Below are 11,454 nucleotides of genomic sequence, written 5' to 3' on the forward strand. Positions count from 1 at the left end.
GCGTCGCAAACATGGAGCAAAATAAAGAGAAAATACGGCATATTTTACAGTACTGCTACGATAAAGGCAAAAATGCATCTCAAACCGCCAATAAAATTTGTGCAGTTTATGGACCCTTATAGTTTCCATTTCCACCGCACAATGATGGTTTCAACGTTTTCGTTCTGGTGTAGAGGTGGTCGAAGATGCGCCACGCTGCGGAAGGCCTGTCGTCGAAAATGGCGATAAAATCGCTGAATTGGTCGAAAGAGATCAGCATAGTAGCAGCCGTAGCATCGGTCAAGAGCTGGGCAAGTGTCATCAAAAATTCATTTCAATTTCAATAAAAAACAAAATTCAATGAAAATACCGCAAGACTTTTTTGACAACCCATTATCTAAAGATTCCTTGGTTATTTTTGATTTGTTGCTCGGTTCATTTAAAATATTATTCTGCTTAGTTATTCGAAGGCTTGGTTTGGTATTCCATTTTCCATACGATTCACGCATTATCGCTGGCTTGTTGGCATAGACCATAGACTTGACGTAGCCCTACAGGAAACAGTCTAACGGCGTCAATTCGCACGACCGAGGCGGCCAAATTTACTGGGCCATTTCGTGAGATAACATGTTCACCAAACTTGGTTTTCAATAAATCGATTGAGACATTCGCTGTGTGGCTTGTAGCGCCGTTCTGTTGGAACCACATATTGTTCAAGTGCATATCATTCAATTCGGCCCAAAAATACTCGATCAACATTGATCGGCAGCGATTTCCATTCACAGTAACTTGCCAGTCTTAATCATCATGGCAGAAGTACGGCCCAATGACGCCTCCGGCACATAAACCGCACCAAACCGTGATTTTTTCGGGGTGCAATGGTGACTCATGGAATACCTGTGTATTGTTGCCTGAATAACGTATATTTTGCTTATTGACGAAGCCATTCAGCTGGAAATGAGCCTCATCGCATCATTTTAAGTTGTTGCTCAGCAAAATTCACGAACATACGACGATTCTAGTGTTCAAGCGACTTCAGCTCTTGCGTCAATTTGATCTTGTGAGTATGTAGGTCAAGCTATTTTTGCAAAATTCACCACAACGACGTCACAGAGATGCCCAACGCTTGAGAACGACGTGTGAGAGACCGATTTGGGTCTTCCTCAATTGAAGCGCTAGCTGCAGCAATATTCTCGATACTATGGGCACCTCTTTGTCTCACTGGCATGGAAACATTTTATGCTGTGCTTGTGGCTTCAAATTTTTCCCCTAGACGCTCAATTGTTGATCTGACTGACGATTATCACGACCATAAATTGAACATAGCGCTCTTAAAGTTAAGGCCACTGACTCCGAATTTCTGTAGTAAATTTTAATTATTTCGACTCGTTGTTGGATCGTATATCTTTCCATTATTAAATGGCACACCTTACTGAAAAAAAATTCCAAAAGAGCGGGAAAATATATGGCGTCGTTTGCTGTCACTACCGGTCTACTTTTGTAGCCGTTTTACCTGTTATCTTATTCCTTATCCCTTACAACTATTTTTATGAATAATGACTGGATTTTAACAGGTAGTATGTCGGATTCTCTTAGAATGGAACCGAACAAATGATTCCAAATCTTGCTTAGAGTTTCTCGAATTAAAAAATACTTGGTAAACGTACTTTCCTTTACCAGAGTATCGATTCAATTCGGTAAGTCCTTTATGATTTTTCGATTTGCACTAAACTTTTCACCAAATATCTGCACTACACCCTTTCTCCAAGCGGATGAGCATTGCATTCATGCTATTATTCATGTGTCGTATACAATTTCTGATTATGACACCTCAATTTCAGTTATCTCCCATTGATATACTGTCATTGCCAACAACAAAAGCCAACAATTGTGTCTGCCACTGCCACAACCAAGTGCTGCCTTTGCATTGTAAGTGTTGCAATTGCAATCGATTTTGCAGTCACTTCTGAAGTCAGGCACATAACAAAGAAGTCAAGTGTTGCAACAGCAACAACAAATCGCACACTGCCACAACGAGCAAGGGCAAGCCGAAGCAGAAGCAGAAACAGACGGGCGAATAGCAAAAATAATGCATTTTCTCGCCTTTTCCACTGTCACAAAGGTGACAACAACATAACTCTCGAATGTTGCAAGTGCCAAGTGCAGATGCAAGCCGACAGGTAGGGCACATGAGTGCAGTGAGTCAGCGTTGCCAACTGTTTGACAGATAAGACAGCGCACCATTGGAGATGATTGCAAGCACACACAGCGCCACCTTTCATATGCCGCCAACAACAAATTGCATTACTACAATATTTGGCGGCAGCGGCACGAAATCAAAGCGCGCCGCATGCCGCAACAAAAACAGCAATATTGTGTGGCTGTGAGCCCACACCAGCTCACATTAACTCGCCCTCACTACCGCACTCAATTTCATACACACACAGACACACGTGGACAGTGGACGTTGGGGCATTCGTGCAACATTATGTTGCAGGTGCAGTAGAGAGCATTATTGTTGGCATTATTTGGCGTTGTTGGGTGGGTGTGTTGTTGCCGTTGGTTGGTTGGTTGGCTCCCAGCCTGACGGACTCGCTGACAATTCATTCAGCTTGCTACGACGCCGCTCGGCTGAGCTGCCAGCTGCCACTTTGAGGGAGTGTGCGAACAATGTGTGAACAAATAATTCCATCAGCAGCAACAAAGGCTCCAGTGAAATGAAGTAATGCAGCAGGAGGTGCAACATGCATTTCGCATGTTCTGACCGACATGTTGTTGGTGTTGTTGTTGTTGCTGCTGTTGCCATTGTGTGTGTTGTGTGCACTTGTCTATTGTGGCGCGTCGCCGGTATCAGCCATTTGTATCAGTTGGCTGTTGATTGCTTACTTGTACGCTTTGTTGTCGCAGTTGTTGTTGTTGCTGCTGCTGTTGCTGTTACTGCAATGCCCAGCACTAGTGTTGACAATTTTAACGGCAGCAACAACAACCAATTGTTGCAGTAGCATCCAATATGCGCTTATCGTTGTGAAAATTTATGAATTGTGCAGCGAGTGGCCAACACGCAAACATACATACACATATGTATAATTGTTTGTATGTATATAAGTGTGTTTTGCATATAGTAACTCTGTTGCATGCGCCTTTGTATTGTTTACACGTCACAACAGCAGTGGTACTAGTAAACAGCGAGGCCTGTTGTAGTAATGTTGTTGCTGTTGTTGTATTTTTTGTTTTTATTACGTTTTGCTGCTGTCCCAATTCATTTTCTTTGTACAACTCAATTTTGCCCACTACAGCCACTCCTACTCGCCGCCAATAGCGAAATTACCAAATTCGTTGCATACTTTTGTGCGCTGCCCAGCTCCACTACCACAACCAACTCACATCTACTTTCCATATACACTGCATTCTGTTGCACGAAAATACATTTCACTGCAATTCAACAATAAGTGTCTTGCGCTCTGCGTGTGTGTGTGTGAGCGCTCGTGCAACATGCTCATGCAACATTGTCCTTTGTTTGCCGGACATCTCATGCAATGCTGTTGTTGAACATTCGTTATCCTTTTGTGCAGTTTGTAATTAGTTGATTTTATCGAAGTTATGAATTTATGTTTTTACTGCATGCTGCAATGTTCTACGCATATTTGTCTACTTGCAACACTCAATAAAATGTGTAATTGTTGCATGGTACGAATGCAATGCGGTGGAGATGTAAATGCTTTTCGAAAATATGTTCCAGAGGTAAAAAGTGTCAATACTTGGATGCACACACTTTTGATTTAGTGGCATCTTTCTCATATCTTTAACATCCTAGTGAGCACATGCCACTGAATAGTATTTGCTTTCGGAAATTTTATATGGATTTGGTTGTTGAAAAAGCAAGAATAAAGCTTCTTATATCGGCGAAACCTCTTAAACCACATGAAAGGTTCATACTTCGACTAATTCCTCGAACCAGATCCCTTCCCTGGTAAGACAGTCTAAAGTAGTGGTGAAATGATTAGACCAGACTTTTTACTGACAACTTCCACAGTGAGTTTTAGGTGTCATTTTCCCCTTGTAGGAACCTCGACCTCGTAGGAACTTCGAGTGGCTAGGTCATGTCGTCCGGATAGAATAAAGCACTCAAGCTCTGATAGTATTCGACGCAGTACCCGCCGGGGGAAGCATATCGTTGGAAAGACCAGTTGAAGAAGAACCTGGCTACACTTGGAACACGTAAGCGTTGTCTACGCCAATAAAGAAATAGAAGAAGAAGGAACCTTGTATAATGCCCAAATTCTACCTTATAGAGTTTAAGAAACGCTAACGACCGCTTCAGTTTCATGACGGATCAGCTGGATTTGCGACCCCACAACGATTGGATAGCGCTCGCTGATCTTATATGAAACACAGTTCTCTAAGAATGCACCGAAAGAGAACTCTTATCAAATCCCAGTCAATCAGCTAATATTTCAGGTTTTCATCAACCTTACAACGTTGGAAGTTCTGCTTAATTCCGCTATGATTAGGCATCCAATTGAGACCTTACTTTGGTGTAAGTGGCGAAAACCTTGCGGCTATGAAGTAGTTGAGTTCAATCTGACCAGGATATCCAGATATGCGATGGTTTCAATTTGAAATGATGCCCTTTTGCTTAATGAAATGCCCAATCCTGATACCTTCTTTGTAGCCAGTTCGTTAAGAGTTTTGAAATCATTGTTTACCTTTCAAAAAGGAAAAGCCTCCTTATCTCCATCAGTCTATGAGTCCTAATCATCTCCGATTATCATCTCACTGGATTTGATAAATTTTTTGATATTTGATTGGAAATTGAGAGTGATGGAAAGTATTCCAACTCAAAGAGTATTGACATTCCGTAGCTAGTACTCAGTGATGACTCCTTACATGTTACTGAGTTTCTCTTTGAACAGCATCCTCACTATACTGATACTTTTCGCAATATATTGGTGATGTTTCAAGACCTGAGATGATCCGATTTCATCTATTACTTCAATGGAGGAGCCTTGGAAAAAGCTGAACGTCCCTACTGACCGATTTTGGACGAGCTAACCTGTAATTTATTTCGTTCCCTTTTAGTTATTTAACTGGGTATCATATGATGTTCACTCAATGGAAGTTTATTGATAAGCTTTCCACAAGACTTGACGTAAGTCCGTTTTTTCTGAAAAAGTTTTTAATGTGATTTTCTTAAGAATTCTGCTTCTCAATCTAAGTTTTCGACTAGGCTTGTAGCACTGAGGAAGTAACGTCGTAGCCCCTATAAAAATGTATCTACTGATGTCTTTCGTCCCTCAGTTTTTGAGATATCGATCTGAAATATTGCACACGCTCTTTTCTTTCCAAGAAGCTGCTTATTTGTTGGAACCGTCGATATCGGTTAACTATAGCATATAGCTGCCCTACAAACAGAACGATCAAAATCAGGGGCTTGTATTGAAAACTTTTTCATTTGACGAGATATCTTCATGAAATTTGGCATGAGTTATTGCCTAAAGCAATGAGTTATTCTTCGAAGAAATTGTTCTAATCGGCCCACCATAGCATATAGCTGTCAAACAAACTGAACGATCGAAATCAGGAGCTTGTATGGAAAGCTTTTTTATTTGACGAGGTTTCTTCAAAGATATGGCATGGGTTATCGCCTGTAACAATGGGTCATTCTCCGAAGAAATTGTTTTGATCGGGTCACTAAAGCATATGGCTGCCATACAAATTCACCTATTGAAATTAAGTTCTTGAAAGGAATCTTTTGTATTTTTGAAGAATTTTATAGCTTCAGTGTGACAGTTTTTCTTGTTTATTAAGAAAATTATCCAAAGTGCATGAAAAGGAAAGCCTAAGTGCTGAAACTGCTGTACTTCTATGCTAATCCTTGAGCCCTACTTCTGCTCTTCTAATTTCTCCACACCATGGCTTTCAAATTAATTATACAAAAATTTCGAAAGAATTACTTTATTATATGAACATAAATCTTACGCTTTGCACCTCTAACAACAATAATGTGGCATTCACACATTCTTCAACACTCACTCACACAAACTCATACTTTTACATATGTGAAAGATGACTCAAGTAAAGATAGCGAGAGCTGAAGAATGCGCACATAAATACAATTTTATTACACTTGTTAACAACGGACGAACACATTCTAAGGTGTCGGGGGTGGGCTGCAAGAGTGTGGCGCAGGAGCAAAAGTAAAATTGGAAGCCAAACGTTGGCGGCGACCTCACATTAAATGCTTCACTAGCTTGGCGAGTTGACTACAAGAAGCGCATTTATAATTTATATATGTAAATATGTATATATACTATATGGTATGTGTGAGCATGCCTGTTGACGCATGTGTTGGTAGCGACGCTGTTAATGGCAGTGACGGTCTAAAAATGCGCATAAGTAATGCCGAAAATGTCGCGAAGCGCTTGCAACACACACACAAACGCGCAAATAAATTTGATATTTTTCTAAGAAACTCAAACTTTTCTATGCTTGGATGTGTATACGTCATGTTATACATATATACATGCAAACGGCTGCCGTCTTTGGAGCGTGCAACGTAATTTCGCACAATAAATCAAAGTGTTAAGCACGCCATGTCAACAACCTGCGCCACAAACACACACACACACTCACACATATGTACAAATACTCGCCCCAATAACTACGAACAACAACAAATTTATATGCATTATAAAATTTCTTGCGCCGCTAGCAACTCACTTACAGCTACTACTTGCCACCGCCAGCCATATGTTGCACATTCTTCAAATGCTATTTTTATTGCTAAGGCTTGCAGTTGTTGTTGTTGTATGTCGCCAAGTAATACTTAAGTATTTGCACCTTTTTGGCCACGCCGCCAACTCCTTGCTGGCGCATAATTTATTTGCATCAATTTCACATTTTTCGGGTGCACTTTTCGGGCGAAAGGCCAAGGCATTATTCAATGACTTTGTTAGCGATGACTTGGCGCATGCCACAGTCGCCCTTCTTCGGGAGTTTAGCAACTTTTTCGCTATTTTCTGCAATGTTATACTTAAGCATACATAAGAAAAGTAATAATTTGGATGGCCAACATTTTGAGGCCTCAATTAATATCAAGTCTTAAAAATATGAAGCAAGAGTCTTTGAATAATTCCTGACTGCTCTTCTCTTTTCAAATCAAAGTATGTGCGGCGCTGCTTATCGAACGAATATAAGGTATTCTAGGTGTAAATCAACTACAAGTGACTAAAATATAATTTTATGGCAGTCTTTTGTCATAGCTACATTTATTCTACATCAGAGACATTTGTCATTGCCTGGCGTATGGCGATCGTTAATAAAAAAACGTATAGTGGGAAGTTAGTCGGAACTGACATCAAACCCTAGGATCATGGTTCGTTTTATAACTATTTTAATATAACTTATGCTTCACCAGCTTACATTGAGAACTTCTGCTCGAGAAATAAATGCAATATCGCCTTCAATGCAATCCCCACTAGTTATTTTACGCTTATGCCAACGATTTTTCCAATTTTCGAATATTATTTTTGAAGTAAATTCTACCTTATCAGGAAGAGTCGAACAAGAACGCGTTTTGTAGCCAAAATATCCAGCAAAATAATTCGAACGAGAGTTTTCGAGCTTTCTTGTTATCTCTCTAACATTTGCCTAATGATTTTCAAGCACCATATCCCTCACCACTTTTCATCAGTATTTTCATCAGTTGAAGAAGTCGAATGTCGTCCAGAATGAGGTGAGTCTTCAACAATCTCACGACCGTCTTTGTAGACTTTGTACCACTCGAGGGCTTGCGGTTTTGATAAAACTGAATCACTGTTAGGCTTTTCCAGCATTCACAAAGATTCCGTAATTTGATTAGAAATACAAAATTTGAGACAAATTCTTACATATTTCCATATTTTCATATTTAATTAAGGTTTTCATAGTAAAAAAAAGTTCTCAAAACTATTTTTCAAAGTCCGTGTTCACTGTCATTTCAAAACTGCTTGACCGATTCATTTCAAACTTTGTACACATTTTTAGTAAATTTTTTTTCGTGTTTTCCACGCACAAAATGTAGTAGTAGTTTTCACTTTAAATAGCCGCCAAAAATTTTTGAATGAAAAAAAATTATCAGAGAATGATAGGGGGAGGATTTGGTTATACCATAATTTGACTAACTTTTCTTTGTATTTTATTTTGGGATCATTTCCAGCCGAGTTATGGTGATTACCGCAATGTGTTTTTTTCTCAAGACGTTCTAGGAGAATCTCCGTTACCAGCTTACGCTTCAATATTTCTACATGAAAAAATTACCATAGATTGTTAAAATAATGCACAAAAGGTCCGAATAAAATTACTCAATCCGTATTTAAGAAATAAATTCGCAGAAAAGGTCTTTGTTTTGCGTAGCTTCTTGGGGAGGAAAGGTCGACATTAGTCTATCTATACAGCTATCCTTATCAATATTATTATCGTTTTACTTTGTCACAAACATAAATATTATTTTAAGATCTTTTATCATTTAAGGAGTTACATTGGTTTCCTCGGGTAAAAAAGATCGGTTAAATAGTTCTCGATAAATCTTGCCAACCGACTTCAAGAACACAGTTTCGATAAAAACGCGTTTTAAGACGGCGCACGTAGCCTGTATCACCGAAACTATTACTCGGATCAACTTAAAAAGTTTTGGACAATATTCTGAAGGTGTTGTAGAATTTAATAGGACAATAAAAAAAATCGATTTTTTGAAACACCTAAACCTATGTAATATTAATATACTCTTAAAAGGGAAACACAGATATTTCAAATATATACAAATTTCTTTCAGCCGAAGGCCTCTGCTGCCAGTGCTGCTAGATATTTATTTGTAGAATATTAAGTATTGTACAAATAATTTATAAAAATAAAAAAAATAAAAAAAACAAATTTCTATTAATTTTTCTATTTTTTTACAGGTACAAAAAGATGCGAGAAATTCTGATGTTCTATAGCGTATTCTGTTGTGAAAGCACCGTACCATAAACTACAAGTTATGGAATCCAACGATCCTGTACAGTATCCAAAAATACAAAATAATTGTTCTTTTATTTTTATACGTAATATAAAATTTTTCTTGTAAATATAATAAAAAATAATAATCAACAATATTAAAGAAATAAAAAAAAAAATATTTTATATTTTTTAATAAAAACAAATGAAACATAACAAACATAAAAAATGGTTTCAATTGAAAAAAATTCTGGCAAGGCGTAAGTAGCAAAAAGAGACAGCGATCATGCTTCCATACCAAATACATAACTAAACTCTTGCAACTTAGTAAGAGAATATACGTTTGGATGTCTTCTCTTCATATGTAATGTTTGTAAATCAGTAAAACACAACTTCGCATTAAAGCAGCGAAGTGCCTTCGTGTAACCAGTGTTTTTGTTTTGTGTTTTCTATTAGGAAAAGGACAAAGAGTTAATTGATAACAACAAAACATTAGCAAAACAATGTCTGATTGCTTATTGTTGTTCCGACAGGTAATAATACGGAAATGAAACATTACGTTTTTATTAGAGAATATTAGTGTAAAGCTCCCAACAACACTGCGTAAAAATAACTGCATGAGCAATACGAGTGTTTGTTTGTGCTCTGGCGACACTGCATAATTGCTGATTATGACGGAAAATGCTGAAAAACGAAACAGGTGTTTTGTTGTTAGAAATAAAAAATACAGCGATCGGCATGTTGATGCTGTAAGTAAATAGATTTACATGATGTTACATGATTTAAATTGCTGTTCGCCTGGTAGTTGAGAATCGTTTGTTCGTAGGAAATTTATTATTTTCGCAAAAATTTATTTTTTTTTGCGATCGGTCTTCCAAAAATCTCAAAAAATCTAAATCAGCGTGAATAACCAGGCGAACATGAGGACCTAGAAAGTGATTTGTTTGTGAATTCGCTGCCAGTACTTTGTTGTTATACATTCTTCGATCCACATATGATCGCTGACTCCTGCAACAACACAGTGAAAAAGGTCTGTATATATCGCATCTATGTTGAAAGGATACGATTTAGTAAATGGAACGCATAATTGTTTGTGTTTGCAAATTGCCTTGATCCAATTGTTATTGTAGAAGTGTGCTCATCACCCGATCGCATTATAGAAATACTGATCATAGGGTGGCCTAACTAATTTTTCTACGCGCCCGGTATCGCAGTGTGGAGTCGTATGTGTAAAATAATAATATTAGAATAATTTTTATAATTGCCTCATAAGGGGCGATCCACCATAATAATAAATAACCACGGACAGGTTAAAAATTTAAAAATACTGGAATTATATTAGGAACACATAAATGGGCTGAAGGATACTTTTCTAGAAATATACATATATGAATATGAACGATTAGTACTCCAGAAATATACAAACATATATGAAAATGCTGGAAAATGAAACAGGTGTTTGTTGCTAGATTTTCGCAAAACATTCAAAAACACGATCCATATACTAATGCTGTGATACTTTGTTACTTGATTTACTTTGCTGTTCACCTGGTAGTTGATAATCGTTTGTTCTTGAAAATTTTTGCAATTTTTTTTTTGTGACGACCTCCCTCCAAAAAAATAACTAATTTGTACAAAATAAGCGTGAATCACCAAGCGCCCATAAGAATCCAAAAGGTGTTCTGTTTGTCAATTCTCCAGCAGTACTTTGTTGTTATGCATATGATCCTCCTATGAACCCAGGCTGCTGCAACAACTCTGTGAAAAACTACCGTAGATTTCGCATGTATGTTGAAAGGATACGATTTAGTAAATGGAACGCTTTATTGTTTGTGTTTGCAAATTGCTTGATCCAATTGTTATTGTAGGAGTGCGCTAATCACCCGATCGCTTATGCAAACAGGTGGTCAACTAATTTTTCTATTCGCCTGGTATGGCAGAGTGGAGTCTTATACAAATTGGGAAGAGATTTTATTTGGATCATCATTAAAGGGATTATTGGATCATCATGACATGACGACGCCCTAAATAAATTGGGCAAATTAAAAATTGAAAAATACTGAAATTATATTAGGAGTGCATAAATGGGCTGAAGGATAATTTTATAAAAATATATGTAAAGATGTAAAAATAATAAATCAGCGTAAATCACCAAGCGCCCATAAGGCGATTTGTTAGTTTCACTGGCATAATGCCTCTTAATTACCAGACGCTCATAAATTACTGCCTGTGGATCTTAAAAGCTTGACAGTTTGTTCTTTCTTTGGAAAGGTCTGGCAACGCCACGCAATCACAAACGATCGTAATGTATGTATGTATATGAATAGAAATATTGCAAATACACTGCTCCAAAATAACAGTTCTTACATTCCTTTTGGGGAATGGGTGGAAAAATCGAAATTAAAATGCATTCCACTTGGGAAATGGGTGGACATAACGAAACGATTGATTGTTTGTGTAACAAAACAAAGCAATGCAAATTTTGTTTTTCAGTGGTTCGTA

Source organism: Bactrocera tryoni, chromosome 2 (assembly GCF_016617805.1).
Source record: "Bactrocera tryoni isolate S06 chromosome 2, CSIRO_BtryS06_freeze2, whole genome shotgun sequence".
In the NCBI taxonomy this organism is placed as follows: Eukaryota; Metazoa; Arthropoda; class Insecta; order Diptera; family Tephritidae; genus Bactrocera; species Bactrocera tryoni.